General features: G+C 30.5%; 1 long non-coding RNA gene across 1 annotated transcript; it reads left to right on the forward strand.

The window, feature by feature from the left end:
• Nucleotides 1–476: 476 nt before the first annotated feature.
• LOC148211490 (uncharacterized) lies at nt 477–889 on the forward strand. Its single transcript, XR_015791024.1, has 2 exons — nt 477–631; nt 747–889. It is a non-coding gene; the product is annotated as an uncharacterized LOC148211490 (long non-coding RNA).
• Nucleotides 890–22,703: the final 21,814 nt, after the last annotated feature.

The following is a 22,703-nucleotide window of genomic DNA, read 5'->3' on the forward strand; positions in this document are numbered from 1 at the left end:
TAAAAGCCTAAAATTTATTCGAAATTTTGCACTCATAATATTATTTAAATATTGAGGGTCAAATAATTGCAATTTTTCTTTTTACTTTGTAATTTTACCTATATATTTAATACCCAAAATTTTCATATATTTTTTTCCTCCCATCGAAAAAAATTTAATGAATCTTGAGAAAAGAAATCTTGAAAAAAGAAAAAAGAAACTTTTTTTTGAAGTATGTAAATTTCAAAACATAGAGAAAAAATAGAGGAAAAAATTGAATTAACTAAAAAATCTTTTAAAAATTATTTTGTATTCTCTAAAGGGGTAAAGGTTACCATTTTGTAAAAAATTCTCCTTTACACTAAATCCCTAAATCTCCCTACGCACGATTTCGACCTCCACCACGCCAGACCAAACACACCCAGTGGAATCGAGCGCTGCTGTCGAATCAAAGGCCTCCGGTGGTGGAATCAAATGCTGCTGATTGACTTAAGAGTTAACTTATTTCTCTTAAGTCCATGTTCTAGATTTCTTGTGGAGTATGGAGAATATTAAACAACAAAAAATCAATGGAAGCAAATGATGGATTTAGAGCAATATGGAAGCTTCATACCTCCAATTCAATTGGTTGGTCTTTAGTTCAAGTGGAAATGTCTCTTGTATTTATTTTTTTAAACAATTTTTTGCATATCTTTGTAAGTTACATGTTGAAGCTCCTTGTTTTAAGAAAGCTCCTACTGATGGTGGTTTTGCTTACGTTGTTGTAGGTGGTTTTGCTTATGTGGTTGTTGGTGGTTTATTGGCTTCCATAGGAAATGTGTATTTTCAACTACCTTTATCTTTATATTCAATTGTCATGTGCAACGATTCTACATTACACTGTGACATCAATAGATGTAAGGATATTTTATTAGCCAATGTTATTCACTTGTTATTGATATACAATATTTATCAATATAAATGAGATAAGACTAATTGATTTTTCTTTTCCTTGAGAGAGAACGATTTTGTCCTTCCATTTCTAAAGCTTCCTTCTTGTTGTTTCTGCTTGTAATATACCATAACCTTGAGTTTGTGAAGCTGAGAAGAAAATGTCTTTCCCTTCTGCTAATAGTACACTTGATAGCGAGGACAATAATCTATATTTGTAAAGAAGGTGGTAATTTCTAGCATATGTAATGCCAAAATTTTATTTTTAGTTTTTTGTTTGATTTGTGTTTGATGAATGGGTATTGAATCCTCATAGTGAATTAGATATATTTGTATGTTTAGTTTTATTTTAGAGAGAGATGAGTGGTATATCATTTGTTTTAGGTAATTAGTAATTGCATGTTTCTTAATGACGAACATTCCATTAAGGAAGCTATGAACATTCCATGAGGGAAGCTATGAAAAATATAAAAAACGAACATTCCATTAGGGAAGCTATGAAGCTACGAACATTCGAGGTGGTTATAATACATGAAAAATAGTTTATATTGAAATGCATTTTTTCTGTAGCCTACTGATTATTTCCAAGCATCTTGAGTCCTAAAATTCTTGAAGGCCTAGTATGATATTGTATGTAAAAGCATAGCATTCTAATTAACAGTCGAAATGGTGCCTTTCACATAATTTAATTACGCTGGACAAAAACAAGCTATGAAGGTAGTCTTCTTAGTGTTTGGCCTGAATGTTTGTTTCAAGAGCTAACTTATTTCTCTTGAATACATGTTCTAGATTTTTGTGGAGTATGGAGAAAATTAAACAACAAAAAAGCAATAGAAGCAAGTGATGGATTTAGAGCAATGGAAGCTTTATATCTCTAGTTCAATTGGTTGGTATTTTAGTTCAAGTTGAAATATTTCAGAGTCTTGTATTTATTTTTTCAAACAATTTGTGCTTATCTTTGTAAGTTAGATATGATTTATGGAGAGATGGGAAGACTAGTATGTGCTATATACAGTATTGAGACTTGAATATATCGATTTCATTTTTATTACTTAGATACACTTTTTTTTTCTTTTTGTAAATGTTGAATTGTTTCTGAATGTAGTTTGTGGAGGGAGGGGTGGTCCACGTATTATGTATTGAAGGTGTTAATTATATAGAAGTTTATATATAGAATTGTGGATTGTTGTTGAATGTAGTTTGTGGAGGGATCGAGAGTCTCATATGTATTATAGTTAGTTTTCGAGTTATTATAAAATTTGTACATTCCATGACGCGCAAATAGGGACGTACAAACGATGACGCACAAACTGTGACTCTTTTTTATCGTCACAAAATGAAATCATTAGTGACGTTTGTAAACCGTCACAAAAATATACTTTTCGTGATGTTTAAACACCGTTACGAAAAGATGTCACGTGACCTCTCCTCCCCTGTTCAAGGTCTTTCTGTGACCTTGTATCACCGTCACGAAATCATTTTTCATGACGTTTTATGAATGTCGTGGAAGCCCACGTCTTTCATGACGATAATTAACCGTCACATGTGATAATTTCTGTGACGTTTTTTAAACGTCTCGTATACCTTTCATGATGGGTGTATACGTGACGGCGTTAAAAACGTCACGAAAGATTTTTGTGACGTTAAAAAAACGTCACGAAACCGAATTTCTACTAGTGCAATAATTTGGAATCAATTGTAAGTGGTTGAGCATCTTCGAGACAAACTTTAGAAGTGAAAAATGCAACCCAACTTGAAGGCACGTCTCGAGCTCTAATAGTACACATGTACTCTTCCCATTACAAATCGTTCAAAGATGGTACGATGAAAATCGTTAATTTTGTTGTAGTACAACAAATATGGTGTATGATGATTTGATTCCTCAATCGTAATGGAAGGATTAATAGATAGTTTTACCATTGACCTATAATTATATGTTCACTGTTTTAGCTATCTTTTCAATTGGGAAGAGTTATTCTTAGTCCGACCTCTACTATATGTTTTTGCTTTTTTGATATCCATGAGTGTCCGGACCAGTTTACGCGCACCTCAACTAGTTTCATGGGACAACTGTCTGACCCTACAACATTTGATGTCGAAAAACACATAGGAATTATTAATTTCTAAGCTAGCAGGTAATCATCTAGTTTGAACCTATTCCCTCTTAATTAACCCTAGCCTCTGCCATATGTTAATTTGTTGGACAATTTATTTCATTTAGAAATTTTTTTATAAAATGAATTAAATTAAATTAAATTAGGAGAGTAACATATACCAGTTAGATTACATCTAAAATTTATTATTTATGAGCATGTAAACATTAGATAACAATATTAAAGAAACGAAAAGAAAAAGAAAAAATCAAAGTTTTGATTTTGCTTTTAACTTCTATTTTAGTTTATAACTTGCACTAATTTTATTTCTACTATCACTAGTGCAAAAGTTTCTATGTTTTTGTTCGCTCAACTTTCATAAGAACTACACAATCGTAATGAAAATCAATCGTAATGAAATCAATCGGAATCGTAATGTTATCCCATTGATGTTGTTTACCAGTAATTTTTAGGAATCGTAATCAGAATTCTTTTGATGTTGTTTACTAAAACTATCAGGAATCGGAATCAGAATCAGATATATAACAATTACTAATATACCCATTTTCTCATTTTTAGCTAATTACAAATATATTACTGTGCTAATTTTTTTTTTAAATTACAATAATAATAAATTTTAATTTAATTTATTACTATATTATTGACAGTAAATATTTTTTATTATAACAATTTATCTAATATTAATACATAATGAATAATTAAAATAATATTACATCAAATAAAATATTTTTTATTAGAATAACTAAACTGTAATAGAACATATATTAAGTTTTATTATTCAATATTTAAAAGTAATAATATCTATTTAAAAAAAGTAATAATATCTATTTAAAAAATTTATTGATATTAATTAATATTAATTTGTCATATTATATAATAAAATCACATCAACTAATAAAAATTAGAGTATAAATGGAGAAGAAATTATAAAAGTATAAAAAAAATTAATTAAAAATTATATGGATCAAATCTATTGATGAGAGAGAAAGGGTAAAAGTGGTACATTAATTATAATATATATGTGGAGTCCATAGAATAAGGAATGAGAATGAGATTGATGAGATTGTAGGAGTGTAATCTTTTCATGTAATGGGATTACAAAGTTTGAGGTGGGTCCCATCATTTGATTACATTCCAATTGGTAAACACCATCAAAGAGAATCAATATTCTCATTACGATTCATTGATTATGATTGCGGATAAGTAAACGGACCGATGTGTTCCCTCCTTAAATTTTCATATTGTTTAACATAAATTTATCATTCATTCATTTCTAAATTCTATATCAAATATAATAATATCATTTAAATACACAACTTGGCCCATATAGTTTCACATGAGGGGTTCGTTTTTGGTTAAATGAACTATAAAAATTTAATGACAGGACGAAGATCAATCTTTATGCAAATTAATTTAACTATTGAACTATAATATTCGAAATTATCACCTTAGAAAATATATTATCCATAAGTATCACATAATTTCATCGGTAAAATGTCTATCTTTCCTTACAAAATAAATAAATTTCTCAATTATAAAGACAATTCTCTTGGATTTTTTTGAGAACCAAAGAAATAAACTTACTATTTAAAAATGAAATTAAATAAATCTCTTATTAAAAAAAAAGTATTCACAGCATTTTTTATTTCAAATCATTTGAATCTATATACATTACGATCCCTCCGTCTAAGAAATTAGAATATTAAGATGATATAATCACGTTGTCCATCATTATGAATTAATAACAAAATATTTTTTAGACTAAATTTGAATTATTCTTACATCTCTAATGTAATATATCATTAATTGTATTTAACAAAACATTAACTTGTCATATATATTTAAATAAATTTGGGGATTTGTAATGGGTAGTATATAAGTTTTCTATATTTAACAAAATAGCATGTCTTTTTGACATTTTCAGATATAACATTTTTTTGAAAATCCTGATTTTAAAATTTTTAGTATTCCAAAATTACCCTTTTCAGTTATCGCTTCGTTATTATATATCAAACATATATCACATATATATCAGGAGTATATCTGATAACATTAGTATATCAGAAGTAAATCAATAGTATATCAGAAGTCAATCAGTTCTACATCAGTTGTATAATTGTAAATCACTATTTTACCTGCTTTAACCCTTTGTCTCGTATTTTTTGATCAATTAGAAATTAGTACGTATTGACATGCATGGAAATGAGAAAAAAATTTGATACCTACTGAAAATGAGAAAGAAAACTTGAAAGGAACGTGGATGTGAACGTCAATGGTGATTTTCGAAATTACTGTGAATGAGAAATCAATTTGAAATTAGAGGTAAATAGAAACTTAGGGTTTTTCTATATATCAATAATATATCAGTGATATATCAAGTATACATTGTACATATATCAATAGTACAATTAAGTTTTATTTAAAGTTTTAAAGATCAAAATGAAATCAGTAACAATGTCATTCTTAAAAGGTTTAAACATCATTCTTGGGTATCAACATCAACATCAAATCACCAGCAAAGTCCTTCAACAAAAAACTTAAAAGTTTAAACATCAAAACGAATCAGTAGCATAAACCAAAAGTAGACCAACAATGTCATTCTTAAAATTTTATAAAAGAAGAAGCATAAGTTCCAACAGTCTAGAAAAGCGTAAGTTTCATTCTTGTATAATCTTTAGGTAAAAGCTTGAGACATCAATCTTCGTTTTTGGTGATTGTCGTGTCTTCGGAGATAATATCTTTGAAACTTTCCGTTTTTCCATAGACAACATTTTTGGCATTGGTTTATGTTGTCTTCTGGGACGAACGACATCAACACTTTTGACGATGTTTTTTTATTTCATTTTTCGTGTTTGTACCATTGCTTTTATTTGGAAAAAAAATTATTTCATATATTAGTAGTACATGAGAAAACATATGTTAGAGGTAATATGTTCGAAATAATTGGTAGATATCATAGTTATATTAGAAGTAAATCAATTTCATATCATATGTATATCAAACATATATCAAGAGTATATATGTCAATCATAGTTATATCATAAGTAAATCAATAGAATATCAAAACTCAATCAGTTCTATATCACCTATAGTAATAGATATCATAGTTATACCAGAAGTAAATTAATTTCATATCATATGTATATGAAACATATATCACATATATATCAGGAGTATATCTGTCAATCATAGTTATATCATAAGTAAATCAATAGTATATCAGAAGTCAATCAATTCTATGTCACCTATAGTAGTAGATATCATAGTTATATCAGAAGTAAATCAATTTCATACCATATGTATATCAAACATGTATAACATATATATCATGAGTATATCTATCAATCATTAGTATATAGAAAGTCAATCAGAAGTAATTTATTGTTGGTTCGGGCTTGCATGTATACTTGTAATTTAGAACGTGGGCCTCGGTTTTTTTTTGCAAAAAAAATGCTATATTTGAAAAACTCAAACATTGTTGCTATTTTGCTTATTTTCCTAACTTTTTTTGCCATATCTCAAGTTACCCCAATAAATTTTGGTTGACTTCACATGAAGTGATAGATAATTACGTACTAACAAACATGATCATGTAAGGTTACCATTTCATTACTAACAAATACTAAACAAAAGTATATAATGTAAACTTTATAAATGTAAATGAATTTTTTGGTATAATTAAATTTCATATATACATATATAATGTATGATTTTGATTATCATTCCCAACATTTTGCCTTTTGAGAGAGTGAAAAGGAATTTGAGTGAATCCGCAGGTAACTGTGTAGCCGTTGGAAAGATGTGAAAATTGTTTACCAAAAAGGATAACTTTAATTATTGCATTGAAAAATGGCATGCAAGTGGTTTCTACAGTCAAAAACTGACACAAAACAGAATAAATTTTGTATCTTTCATGAAGCGGTGGTCTGGTCCAAAGAGAAAAGAAGAAAAAAAACAAATATATATAAATGAGTAATTACACTATATATATTGCAAAATATATATGGATGTTTTACATTTCGTATCAGATCCAAAGTTATGCACAGATTTGATGATATAGTTGGTATAAAATCTCTCAAATAAGTGTTTTGAAGTTATAAAATGTCAAAGATACTTTTAAAACAATTATAGAAATAAAAAAAAATATAAACAAATATTTAAATTAATAAATAAATAGTATTTTCTTTTAGAAAGTTAAAATATATTAATATTAATATTATGTCTATATTAATTATATTTTGTTGATATTTTTTATAATTTTGTCGAATTTTTTAAATACTATAGAAATTTCAATAAATTTGGTGATAATTTGTCTAAAATATCTCTAATAAGCATTTCGAAGTTCTGGAAATTAGTAATATTCTCACCACGTGGTCTATCAATACCCCACTAATATTTTGAAATTGAATCAACATTTTTTTAATACATATCTCATACTATCTAAAATATTATGATTATTTTTTTTTAAGTATACCTAAAATAGTTGAGATACATGGCAATATCTCATCTTTCCTAATTTTTGTAACATAATAGTATAAAACACAAAAGGTAAAAATTATAATTCTTTAAGAAACAAAAAGCATGGAGATTTAAGTGATTAAGGTGTTGGTTTTTCTCAAATTTCTCCTAATTAAATTTCGTGATTTTTTTTTAGGATGGTTAGCTTGTTTTTAGTTTCTTAGTTCTGAAAACAATAAAATAAAATTTGTTTCCCGTGTTTTTGTTATGTATATAAAAAATTATGCAATTTTTGTCAAGCAAAACTCAATTGGTTAAGATACCTATTTTCAATTAAAAGTTGTGAGTTGGAATCCCCACCGTACAATATAAACCATAGTTTAAGGAAATTCAAAGCGAAATTGTGATCTATCTAAACTTTGGAGATCTAATCTCACAAATCAACTTTCAATTATGAATTCCAGTATGCTTTCCTTGTTTAGTTCTCTTGAATTCAATTTGGTTGATGAATATGTGACTTTTTAAATTTTGGATTTTAATTTTTCCAACAAAATGTTGAAATCAACCACAAGAACCATCCAAATCTCTGACATTTTTGGAAGCATCTAGAACTATTCGATTTTTGAAAATAAGTTGATTTAGTCATATAATATATATATTTTTTTCACAATACTTTTAAATGAAAAGAAACTAAGAACTATTGGATAACATTTTTTTATATATATAAATCATGCTAATTTGTTAACATTTCTCTTTAATTTATAATCTATAAAAATATTTTTGAAGTTCCTATCAATTTGGTGCTAGATCAATATTTTCTAATTTATTAAACGCACTTGAGTGTTTTTTTTTTTATGACTTTTCTAATGAAAGCTTATTAGAAAATAGAGGTTGCAATACTTGTGCTAGAAAAATAAAAAATATATATATATATATATTATATCTAATATTTACTATTCTCGTCCGACAGGCTCAAACTCTCCGTAACCTGTACTAAAAATTATGAGATCATATATTTTTATATATTTATATTTCAATCGATGCCATGATAATAAGGAGCTAATATGATATTTTGTAATGATGAATCTCTCCAATATTGTAATTTAATAATGGGATTTCTCCAAATATCATTACTTTATAGAAACGCAATGAGGAGCGGATCCAGACAAGGCAGTTGTCGGTTTTTTTTTTTTAATTTTTTAATTTTAATTCTCTTTTATTAAAATGCACCACCGTTGGAAAGCAAAAGTTACTTGAGCTACATTTAAATTTAGAGAACCAAGTAGCTATCTCATGTTATCAGTTATGAGCTAGTTAATTATCTTAAAGTTATTGTTATTGTTGTAATTTGTTTGACAACGATGAGCTGGACTGGTGATCTGTAAAACATAACACACTTTGATGCTAAAGTCAGTGGCTGGTCGAACTAAACTCGAGAGAGAATCTAGTATTCGTGTACCTGAAAACAGGGTGAATGAGATCTATTTATGGGTGACTTCCCCGACAATATTTTCGATAGTGCCTCAACAGCTCTTTAAGTTGGCCATGAATCACGACGTGTTGTCGTGGAGTCTATCGGAGACTGGGGCTGAGTCAAGATGATGCTAATCATATCAGCGAATAACTAGGAGTGCGTTTCCATAAACTTAGATCGGTTCGTCCACACAAAACGTCGGCTTGGTCAAGGAATATATAACCAAGATGATGAAACTTGAAGTTTCTCAACGACTGCCACATGTCACATTTCTCTTCCACCCAACATGTGCCATGTGTGAGGCTAAATTCACCTCCAACATAATTAGTTAAGTTGTTGGGGGTTGGTGAGACTCTTTAATTTACATAGGTGTATTTCTGCTGCTAATGAATGAGAGAGATTGTGTACTATTAAGGATCTCAAGGAAAAGATAAGATATCTAATAATGATTTATAATATATACAAGTGACTTACTACTCTCATCATCAATTGATTTTGAGATAGAATCCATTGAATATTGATATGGTATCGGAGTCCAAAATGTTCAAACGAATATCTAGACTAAAAATAGAATTCGGCCAAGATCATTGAGTCAAAAGAGCTACGATCTTGAAAATAGAATTATGTCAAGATCGTTGAGTCAAAAGAGCCACAATCTTGAAGAGGTATATGTTAAGTAGCCCATTCATAGTAAGGGTGTGCGTGATATTTGTCTCCCATGATGCTGCAAACCTACAGCTCTGATACCACTAGTTGGAAAATTAACGATCATGTATAATTTTCCCTCCCACAGAAAATATCCAACACAACCAAAATATGCAAATAGGAAGAAAAGCAGTAAACACAGGTAACCACTAAGGGCTACGTCCAGTCTTCCTCTTACATGTGGGTAATTCACTAATATTGTTAAGGATTAGATAGAATAACACTCCCCAAAATATCTGCTAAAGATCCCAACAAAAGCCTCCTAGCTTCTAAGTATTTTACACGATTAATACTTAGGAACATGAATGAAAAACTCACAATAATCAAGATCTAACTACCCCGAATATGTTGATCTTTATGAGCCTCAATGCCTCTGCCAATGCCCGAGCCTCCCCCTTGAAACTGCCATGAAACTCTTTGAAAAACGGCTCAAAATCAACTGGACAATAACCTTTTTTTGGCTACAAAACCCTAAACCCGAACAGTAGTATTTATAAATATCGAAACAGTGCCATGGCACTACGGATGCAAAACTACATCGTGGCACCCTACAACGGTTGCAAAACTTCCCTGTTTTTCATCCCCGCTTCGACCCCGACGCAACCCGACTCGATCCCTACTCATCCCTAGCTCGATTCGACGTCGTTTTGACTCTACCAATCCCAACAATAATTGTAATGGTATAAATAAATACGTATAATAATCAACAATTAAAAGGTACCTAAATGCTTCTCTGATAATTATAATTTCAATCAAGTAGTTTATATATGTTTTTCTTTAAAACTCCTTTGTAACAAAAAATAATAAATAAAAAAGAAACTTCTAAAAACTAGTTAGCAGGTTCTTTTTTAGTAAAACGTGTGGCGATGTGATCAAACTCACAACATCTTCATAAAATATAATATATCAGTTATAGCTGAACTATGCTCACTTTGACTGATTTTTTATTTATTTCTTTCTTCGTTATAGATCTTTTTCAAATGTCATTTTCTAATTGGTTAAATGTTTCAATTTTATCCTTTTATGTATTGTTTCAATTTAATTTAAACATTTTAACTGATTAATGATTATTATCATAAAATAAAAATATATTTTATTAATAGACATATTTTTATTTAGACAAAATAGACATTCTCATATTAATAAAAAAAAATCTACCTACTTTATATTATCCTAACATCATTTATCTAACTTTAAATGACTTGCTATAATTAAAAGTCGATCGATAGTAAGAACTTTTCATGTAAAGTAAGTAAAAAAAAGAACTTAATTAAAAAAACAATTAGTAAAGGATTGAATACTTTTACCTATAGATGATATTCACAATTGCCTATATGTAAATCGATTAAAGGTGAACCTAAGCAAAACTTAAGACAAATGAATGTATATTTTCGATCAAAAAGCAAGCTTCAAAACCTTACTCCACATGTTGTTAATGTTGAGAAATTAATGGTCCTCAATCATTTCTCCTTCCACAAGAATATTCAAACACAACCACAATATGCAAATAAGGAAGAAAAGCTCTAAACACAATAATAAACGACACAACAAATTATACTGGTTCACCACTAAGGGCTACGTTCAGTCTTCCACTCAGATGTGTGTAATTCACTAATAACGTTAATGATTTGTTACAATACCTCTCCCCAAAAATATTCCCCAAAAGTCTGAGCAAAAGCCCCCTAGATTCTAAGTATTTTAAACTCAATAATACTTAGGTCTAGGAATGAAAACTCACAAATATAATCAAGATAGAGTACCTTGAACAACGAATGATCTTGATTTTCTCAATGTGTGATGTCAACACCTGGAGCCGCCACCTCGAATCTGCCACAAAAACCCTATGAAAATCAACTAGAAAATCAACCCCTGCGGCTCAAGAAACCTTAAATCCCGAAACTACGAAAATTCTTTTAGGACTCACAAAATATTTTTTAAGACGATTATCGACCGTCACGAAATATTCTTTTCGTGACGTTTAAAAAACGTCACGAAAGGATGTCACGTGACATTTCCTCCCTGTTCAAGGTCTTTCCGTGACCTTGTATAACCGTCACGAAATCATTTTTCATGACGTTTTATAAACGTCGTGGAAGTCCATGTCTTTCATGACGGTAATTAATCATCACGTGTGCTAATTTTTGTGACATTTTTTAAACGTCTCGTATACCTTTCGTGATGGGCGTATACATGATGGCGTTAAAAACGTCACAAAAAATTTTTGTGAAGTTAAAAAAACGTCACGATAAACCGAATTTCTACTAGTGTACCCTGAACAATTAATGATCTTGATTTTCCCAATGTATGATGCCAACACCCGGATCCGCCACCTCGAATCTGCCACAAAAACCCTATGAAAATCAACTAGAAAATCAAACCCCGCGACTCAAGAAACCCTAAATCCCGAAACTATGAATTTATATACATCCTCACGGCGCCATGGCGCTACGGGCAGACAAAACCCGCCCGCGCCCCATCAGAACAGCACTGCCTAACTGGCCTGCAGCCCCGCTTCACTTGTTTTTCCATCCCTGCTTAGTCCCTACTCAATCCTAGCTCGTTCCAACGATGCTTTGGCTCCATCAATCTCAACCGTTAACTCAAAAAAGAAAAAAAAATTATTGAAAAACTTTAGTGCGTTGTGTTTATTGAAATCTTTTAAATTATTTATTGGAGAAATACCTGATTATATTGTATTATGCTTATCTTCATGAAATGTTTGACCAAAAATGTAAAGATAAAAAATTATTTTTAAAAAGTAATAAACGGTTAATTTTTTAATAGTAGTCAGCACAGAAACAGTAAATAGGTAAAGTGAAAATTGTCCTCCTATTTATTGTTTGTCACATCAGAAACGTATTAAAAATGACGTGGATACATTTCTTTTATTTATTGTGCGAAGAAGAGAAAACGTGGATACTCAAATTTTACGATAGAGAGAGAGAGAAAGACAAGACAGATTTTGATATTTATTAGGTTGGGTTGTTCCAGCTAGATCATGTCTGTTAATTGGTTACAATCATCAGATTTTGTTTACTTTTGACTCGGATTGATTCTCTTAGGTCTCCCCATTATCATTCTCATTGTTTCTACCTCTCTCTTCATTATCATTTGCTTGTGTTCCTCCCTCTCTCTCCATTATCTCTCTCTCTCTCCAATTCCATAAATGGGATTGGGAAATGAATGAGAATCCCATCAAAGAAATTTTGGCTTTTTAGAGGAAAAATATAATAAAAAATTTGTGGAGGAAATATGGTCAACACGCAACGAAATTGTTGGAGTCAATTCAAATCCTTTCCTTCCATTCAACCTCAAAATACATCAATATCAAGATATATATATATATATATATATATATATATATATATATATTTGTTAGTGTGCTAAATATCTGCAACTTTCTTTAAAACTCACTGTACGAGGGAGTTAAATCTCAGCTTAAAATTTTAATTTTATCATATGAATAATTCTATTTATTTTATAACAATCAAAAGTTTTATTAAGAATCAATCACCCTGAGCCTAATTATCAACCAAAGATGAAAAGTTGTTTTCCCACATGAGAAAGATCAGCTCCTTAAACTTGTTCCGTATTAAATTTTAATTTAATTACAGTCTTTAACTTGACCAAGTACTTTTTATTTAGTTATGATCTTTTAACGTGTCGTTTTTTTTATATTTTTTAATTTTGCAAAAAAGTGCGACTATATATGAGTGTTTAGCTAGTTCGATAAGACTATTTTTGTAGTTATGATTTATTTAGGGGTGCATTTAAAGTTTCGTAACATGTTTTGATTAGCTATGCTAGAAGAACTAATAGCTAGCCTTTTCGCCACACCAAAACGAAGATTAATGCTATTGGTGAACTATAATTTTTCAAAAGAATAAAATAAAAATTGAAGTAGTTGAATATAAATTTCACTAGTTAAATAGACAAAAGAAAATGGATTCGTATTCAAGTAATTTAGGTACTAATTTCATGTTTAAGGTTCTGAAATTACAAATTTATTATTAAAGTTGACACACTTAAGTCAAATATAAAAATAAAAATAAGAATGGTTAAGTTATAAATTTGACCCCTCAACTTTTCTGGGTTGTATCTAGTATGTCTCTTAATTTTAAAAATTATGTAATAAGTCCCTAAACTTTCAATGTTGTATTTAATAGGTTTCTACTTTTAAAACTTGTCGAGTAGTAAAAATTTTGTGTCGGATAGATCCTAGACCTATTATACATTTCTTTTTAAAATTTCACAAAATTAAATTTTGTATCTAATAGGTCTTGACCCTTCAACTTTTTGACCATTTAAGTCTTTGAATTCTAGAAAATATTTAACAGGCTAGAGAAGTTCAACGATATATTAGACGACAATATTTTAAAGTTCATGAACTGATTATAAACCTATTAGACACTCTTGAAAGTCTAGAGACTAGTAGACGCAACTCTTTGAAAATTGCACAACACAAAAAATATATAAAAAATTGAACAAATTAAATCCTTTTTATCTCATGCAAACATTGTGAATGTACAACTACAACAGGTTTAGATTATTCTAGAACAAACCTTGAAATTTCTCTCTCTCTCTCTACAATTTGAGGGAATGTTTTTGACTTTGGGTTGAAATGATTGCCCTAAAGGTGAGAGACATATATGCATGTAGACACTAGTGAGATTTGACCAAATTGCAATCTCATCTCTCCAACACACAAAAAACACACATACAGTCAACGTTTCCTTTCCCCAAATCATGCAACCTTTGACATTACATACACACACCCATGCATCTCTTCCATTTTTTTCAACTCTTGGGGAGAAAAAAAAAAAGAAATATGGATTAATTTAATTAAAGTTATTTAATTCAATTGAACTAACCATGTTAAAGTTAAATGTAATAGAGAACTTTTCGATTTGTCTCAATTTTAGTTCTTGAAATTTTAAAATATATATTTTTTTCTTTAAAGTTTTAGAAATTAATCATTATAATAGTCACTGTTGTTATCTTATTATCCATTGTTGATATCAACATTGAAGTTAATATAGGTTGATTGAACGATGATATTTGGTTAAAATAGATATTGATGAAGTTTAAGAATCAAAATAGAAACTTGAGGTTTAATAACTAAAATGATAATTATTATGAACGTATTCGAGAAAGATTGTTAATTGAAATTTAGGAGGCCAAAGAATAATTTATAGGTATATATATATATTTATATATATGTATTTGGTTTGAAGATGGAAAATGGGATTTCCATAAGCATTAGTGAGGTTGCTACCACTTGTACTCATAAAGGCATGAAATTAGAATCCAAAGCAATAACATCCACTTTCTTATTTCCCCTTTGACCTCCACTAATACCCTAAATTTAGCATCATCACAATGGCAAACCATTTTGCACTAATTTTAGTGGAAACTACAACTCTCTCTCTCTTAGCCATGTACTTTAATTTTTTAACTTTTAATTTTAAATTATTGATATTTTTTTACTTTTTAACATTAAATACAAGGAGGATGGAGGATTCGAACTCATGACTTCTTGATCAAAGACAATTGTCAATTATTGCTAAGCTAAGCTTATGTTGACACATATTTTAACATTATTACAAACGTGTTCAATTGACTTCAAATAATTTTGTATGTTCCATAGAATTGAAGGGAGTTTAAGAGTTCCAATAGGGTTCCACACAATCATTGTCGGTGGAGAAATTCTAAAAAGGTGTTATCAACTAGCTCCTAGCCCTAAAGGTCATTTAAGGCTCAACTTGATGGAATAAATTTAAAAGTTTTAATAACTCTATTTGAAAAAGGAAAAAAAACAATAAGGTTTATAAGATAACAGTCAACCTGAGCTTAGCTCGATAGGTTAAGATGCCTATCTCCAATTAGAAAGTTGTAAGTTTGAATCTTCACTCTATACATTGTATTAAAAAAAAAATAAGAAAAAAACTAAAGTTTTTAATTTTTATTTTAAATAACTATTTGGTGGGTGGATCTAAAAGTCCAATCCAAATGTCATAAGGAACAATCCATATGAGTTGATCTAAACTCGATCCGAACTTTGATATAATCAACCACGTCTAAGACCATAGCCTTTAAGATGTATCATCAATCTAATCCAAGCTTAAATAGTACTTTAGATCCATGGGACCTTTCCCAAGCCCAACCTACTTTTGTTCTTGGCCAACCCTAATGATGACATTTAAACAGCACAACTAATAAGCTTGAGTTAGTTTTGTTATTTTCATTAAACAAGTATTTAAGAATAAGTGGTCTTGTTGGAGGATATACTAGAACATGGAGGCCTAAGAGTTCGCCTCGTAAACAAGAGGGCTAGATGTTTGGGAGTTAAGGCACTCCAGAAAATTTTTCCTTTCACAGTTATATCCAGATAATCAAAGTCAATCACACAACAATATATAAGAAGTTAAGGGAAAGTAGAAAACGACACAAAAATTTATACTGGTTCACTCCAACAGTTTATGAGCTACGTTCAGTCTTCCGTTCAGATGCGGGTTCCACTAAAATTGAGATTGGATACAGGCGCTCTAATATCTCTCAAGATATTTACTCTCTAGAGGTCCCAACAAAAGCCTCATAGTATTTAAACACAATATACTTAGATACATGAATGAAAAGCACTCATAGAATAATCAATATCTAAATTACCCCAAAACAACGATCTCGACTGACCCTTTCTATGCTGCCAATACCCGAGTTGCTGCCTCTGATTTGCTGCCAAAATCTCCCTCTGCCAAAAATGTGTTATAATGCCACGACTTACCTAAAAACGAAACCAAAAAGAATCCTTATATATTCGGCGCGCTACGGATCCTGTTGCATCAAAATTAAGATTGCGTGCCCCCTTTTTTTCTTTGATTTCGTTGCAACAACCTAGCGTTGTCCCTAGCCACGCAGCCTGAATGGCCCTGCAGCGCCTCTCTTCATTTTTTCATTCCTTTGATATCCCGACTCACCCCTGCCTCGTTCTGATGTATCGATTTAGCTCCACCAATTCTAACACTAGACATTGATAGGGTGTTTGCCAAATACACTCAAGTTAGTCAAGCCTATATTTTGGTGGTAAGGTTTCGATATAGTCAGAGAACCTCCACTTCTATTACGTGGCTTGTATGTAGGGATGAGTTAGGGTTTGGTCGCCAAGCGATGCTTTGCGAGTGACCTAGTTATGACAAGTCACTCCGCCTAGTGCTAATAAGTTTCACATGGGTCATAAATAAGAAGGTTATATTTGTATTTTAGTTGAACATGTGGGGTAGGGATTCAAACCTCCAACATTTTGATTGAGGATATATACCTTAACCAGTTAAGCTATGTTCAGATTAGCAAGGATATGCAATTTATAAATATATGATACTTAGATACAATATTTCTATATAAGTGTTAGTTTTTCTAGTTCAACAATGTGGAGTGGGGAATTGAACCTTCAAACTTAGAATATCTAATAAATGACTAAAACGCTCATTTATGTTCTGATATACAAAGAATATTTGTTTTCATAATATTCACTCATTACACAAACTAAGGTATTAAAGATCACATAATAATGAGGGACCTATGGAGTTCTAAAAACGAGATCCGACCAAGATTGAGGAGCTAAAAAAGAACCATCATTTTGAGAAGGCATGTTAATTAATATCTCATATTAAAAAGACAAGAAACCTAATAAAGATTTATCATATACATGAGTTACTCATCTTCGAGTCAATTGATTTTGAGATGAAACCATAAATATTGATATATATATTAATCGATAATAATAACATTTTAGATATACTCTGAAAACAAAAATGAGATAAGATTGAGGAGAAAGAAAAACATGATATTATCAATAATGAAGACAAAGAAGGAGCTAGTTGATGACATGTGTGCAATACACATTGTAAATTAAATATAAAAGCTAGGTGTTTCTACTTTGAGAGGGGAAAAAAAAGTTAATGGGACAGAAAACTGTGGACTTTACAAGAGATTTTTCCTCTCAACATGTGATTGAAAGCTTTTTTTAGGTATCTTTTTGGGAAAGGCTTTGTATGTGCTTTCATATGGTTTGCTTTTGCATTCTCATTTTTGGAATCGAAATAGCACTGGTCTTCATGGCACAGTGAAATTCAGTTGGGTTTGGCACATTAATTATCTTTCTTCTATTTTCAAATATATAAAGGCTCTAACATTCTAGTTTTGATTTTCTGTTTTTTGAAAATTAAGTTTTTTTTTGTTCACATTTGTTTGATTTGTTTTCACTTCTCTTTATTTGAATAGCCAAATAAAAAAACAAACAAACAAATTTTTTAAAACTACTTTTAATTTTTAGATAGAAATTGTGTTTAGTAGTAGATTTTATAATAAATAATATATAATTTATATATTAACTATTTGATTGAAATAATTAAAATTAAATTAAAATTTTTGTTTTATTATGAAATTAAGAAGTATGCATTTCAATATCAATAGCAAAAAAAATTAATACATTTATTTGTTTAATTTCTTTTGGTTAAGTCAAGTGCCAAGTCAGGGTAGTGCATTAAGGAGCAGTAACTATCGCATCAGCTAGAGCTGCATTAGGGTAGGTCTGGTTCTTGAGAAAACAGATATATATTATTAGCGAGTATCATCGTACAATAGAGAACTCGAGTCTCTTGCTCCTATTAAGCTTAGCCTTAGTAGAAGTGGGTAGCGGTACTAGGAGCGCTCATCTCCAGCTCTGTTTCCAGCCTTGAATTTCATATACCATCCCCGTATGCGGCAGCGCCTCTTGAGCTGCCACCATTTGTTGATTGGGGACCTCCGGCAACGCTGCACCTCTTCGAACATGAATAGGAGCAGGCAATGGAATTGTATCACAATCAGAATCTGTTGAATAGGCATAATAGCCCGTCTTAGCCACTTGATTTTGAAGGAGCAAGCTGGGCTGCTGAAAATCCGAAGATGAATGTTGTTGTAACGTGTCACTCTAGGTTGCTGCTGCTGAGATGCGAAGGACCGCTATAGAGCCTCGTGCTACTGCTACTACTTTTGCACCTGCTTCTCCTATTATAGTGGAATTAACTCCTACACCCGAAACTCTTCTTTACTGCATTTCTTCCTCTTCTGCAGTAAGCAATGATCATCTTAAGATCGATCTGTCTTGAAGTGGTCAAGGAGGAGTAGGAGCTAGCCTGCCTTTTTTTAGTTGAGTAGGGGCGGAATCGAAGCGGAACGCTACAGGTGTGGGAGCGATTCCAGGTCAGGGAAGGCTAAGTAAGTAAGTGTTATCAATGGTTTATTTAAATTTTGTTCATTTCTTACCATGCTAACTAAATTTATTTAATAATTACCATTAAAATTTTCATTAAACTTAACTTCCTTTTTTTATTTTTTACATACCCAAGACATTTGAATAAAAAGTTAACCCATTTTAAATAATAAATATTTAAAATTTATTAACTTCTACCCAAACTAACCAAAATAGCTAAATTCATTCATGGTATAAAATACATTTTTTAATTGATTGTGCTAATTAATTTGACATTTACATTACACTAGTAAAAATAGTTTGATAAAATTATGGATTTAGAGAAATTAACTTGATAGATTGTATGATGTGGGTTGAGTTTTAAATTTAAAATAAATCAGGTTAGATTATTTATATATATGCGATTAAAAATGTAATAATATCTATTTAGTAACTAATATTTTGAGTATAAATAATGTGTTTTTAATAGAATTATTAATCTAAATACTTTTTAAATATTATTATGTGAAATAAATAAATAATTAGTTTTGTTATTGAATTTTTTAAATATTTTTCGAAGTATGACTAAAGTGTATACATAAATTATTGCATATATTGTTTATATATATATATATATATATATATATTTACCATTATAATTTCATGAAGTTTATAATGGATATAAATTAAATGATTAGGTTGGTTTTTGTCAAAGTTGACATACAAATTTAAGAAAATTGAAGTAAGTTATCGTTATGATTTCAACGGATCGAATTAACTCGATTTGACTAATTTCTTCATTTTTCAATTTTAACTTTCACTTTTAAAGTTTACGATTAAAATTTTTTTGCCGATATATGAATTAATAATTTATTACTTGCAATTTTAATTAAATTCATTTACTTATTTATTATTAAAATTTTAATTAATTAATTTTATTATTCTTCTAATATACTTTATTGAAAAGTTAATGCATTTTAGAAGAGAGATGAAAGATAAAATATGCAATGTAGCAATTCAAAAGAGTAATGATAAAATATTGTAGCAATTTGGAAAGTAGTAATAAAGTATCGTAGCAAGCTAGGGTAGAATATTATTTACTGTAGAAACCTATGGTATAATAGTATTGTTGGGTTTGTGTGCCCTTAGCTCGTGTATTTTTAATTAATAAACAAATTTTTATTGAAAAATTTGTTTATTTGCATTACTCGTATTTCAATAAACTAAAATCCAAGGTTATTTAATGAAAATGAAACAGTATATAATTAATATACAGTGTATATAATAAATATACAGTATATATGGATAATGTTTCAGTAATAACCTAAATGGTCTATAGTACATGAATAATGGTGGATACCTTATCATGGTGACACTATGATTTTCTAGAGACCGAATTCTCATTTTCCATCAAAACACTCCGCCTCGAATTAGTACTCATCCTACACAAAAATTAAGGATGAGCAGTATCTCGAAAAATATTCTAACAATTTTTAAAATATTAACAAGAATTTACATAATATTATATAATAATGCTCTAAAATTCTAAACAATATATTTTTTCGGCAGTAAAGAACACAGATTATACAATAAAGAGAAGACCAACCTCTACTAACAATTGTTATTATTTTATATAAATTTCATGATCAATTTTACTCTTTAATAAATTCTTTACAACGTAAAATTAGAATTTGTAAATGCTAATTATAAGGTGAATATGTAAAGAAACGTTTTAATGAATTTCTAATAATACTCCGACAATTAAACAGTAATGGGATGATGAAAATGGACACAATATTTATAATGGTTTAATCCCAAAAAGGACCTACATCCACTTTGCAAAGATTAATATCTCAAAAAGGACCTACATCCACTTTGCAAAGATTAATATCCCTACGACTCTATTTTATTAACAACGGAGATCAATATACACCTACACAATAGGCATACATAACAGAAACATAATCGAAATACTAAATAAGAGAGTCAAGATCTACGATTCAAGAAAGCTTCTACTCAAAGTCTTGAAGGGATTTGAGGAGCAATCTCAAACAGATGTAAATTTGTCCAAGAATAGTTAAGAACCTAAAAAATAGAGAGATACAACCTCAACACTTCAATCTACGTCGAATCCAAGTTCAGATTTGAACGGAATTGCCAAGAGAACCTCTCGATTGCACGACCCACTCTAGCAGCCGCGTCGTTTTCCGTTCAACGGGCAGCGGCAGCGTGCGACATCTTTAACCGTTGATTTGTTGCTCCAACGACGTTTGAAGTGTTGGGTTTGATGCCCTTAGCTCGTGTATTTGTAATTAATGAACAAATTATTTATTTATTGAATAAAGAGTTATTATTTCTTTGCATTATACATATTCCAATAAACTAAGATCCAAGGTTAATTAATGTAATTACTGGAACAGTATATAACTAATATACATTGTATATTTGATATATAGTGTATATATTTGATATACAGTATATAATAAATCTACAGTATATATTCGATATACAAGTGGATAATCTTTCAGTAATAACCTAAATGGTCTATAGTACATGGGTACCTTATCCTGGTAACACTATGGATACGACCTGCTTTGTAATAGTTACAAACGACTCTATCCAACTCGTTCATGTGAAAATATACGAGTGGGGGGTATTCCATACAATGAGTTTGTATAAGACCAAACCGCAAAATAATTAATCTTTAGTTATAACATCGTAAACTAACTAGATTAATATTTCATATGATGACCAGCTAACTCGATCTTAATCCTGAACGAGTTATGAACTTCTGCCTATAAGAGATCGTCCTTTGATTTGTATGGATGAGAGTGGTCTGAGTTGCTGACTCAACAATCCTACCATTTTGGGACGAGACCGAGTGCAGAAGCTGGGAACATAACTAAGTAAAATGAAATTCACTCATTCCCAACTTTAGGGTAAGTAGATGAGTGTTCCCTTAAATGATGACTCTGGGACTTGAACATAGGGCCTCACCATCTCATTGGCCTGATATATAGAGACTTCTGCTTAATGATCAGACCATAAACCGGTTGTCCATTAGAGAAACAGTGGTAGTTAAGGTGCAAGATGTAACTTTGAGACTTGAAATATTCTACAGTGAGAAGAGTACAATAAGTCAATCATATTTACCTTCGTTGGCTTTATTCTTTTCGGCAAGGTATTTCAGGCAATTACACTTTCAATGCCCATCCACATTGAAGTGAAACATTTTCCCTTGTCTGCAACCTTAGTCTTGCCTTTCTTGGCAACGGCAGCAGCAGAGTCAGGTTTGGGTCCCTTACCAGTAATCTTCTTCTTCTTGAAAGTCTTACTTCCAGAACCAGAGGGCGTAGACTTAGTTACAGAGGTCGAACATCGGTGGAACCTTTTGGACGTGGTAACATTTCCCTCCCCTTCCTATCCCTTATTTTTCATAAGTGACTGGTAGGTCTGCAACTTGTTTAAGATAGCTTATTCATAATCGCATTACTATGCAATTGAAGGAAACTCTTCGGAAGAGATTCCAGAATGAAGTTGGCTTGACTCTGCTCGTTTATGACAGTCTCGTTCATCTCCGCCACATTGAAGTGGACCATCAGGTTGAGAACATGTTCTCGTACTGACGAGCCCTCCTTCATGCGGAAGTTATAAATAAACTTAAGGGCTTCCTGTCGAGCCTATGAGGACAATCTCATCCCACATCTCTCAATCTCACTATCTCAAGTAGTCATTCACTGACGTTCATTGCCATCGTTTGCCACCATTCGCATTTGTTCGTCGCCATTTGCATATGTCCACTATTATTCGCCTT

Source organism: Momordica charantia (genome assembly GCF_013281855.1).
Source record: "Momordica charantia cultivar OHB3-1 chromosome 5 unlocalized genomic scaffold, Mcharantia_2.0 BLBB01000005.1, whole genome shotgun sequence".
In the NCBI taxonomy this organism is placed as follows: domain Eukaryota; kingdom Viridiplantae; phylum Streptophyta; class Magnoliopsida; order Cucurbitales; family Cucurbitaceae; genus Momordica; species Momordica charantia.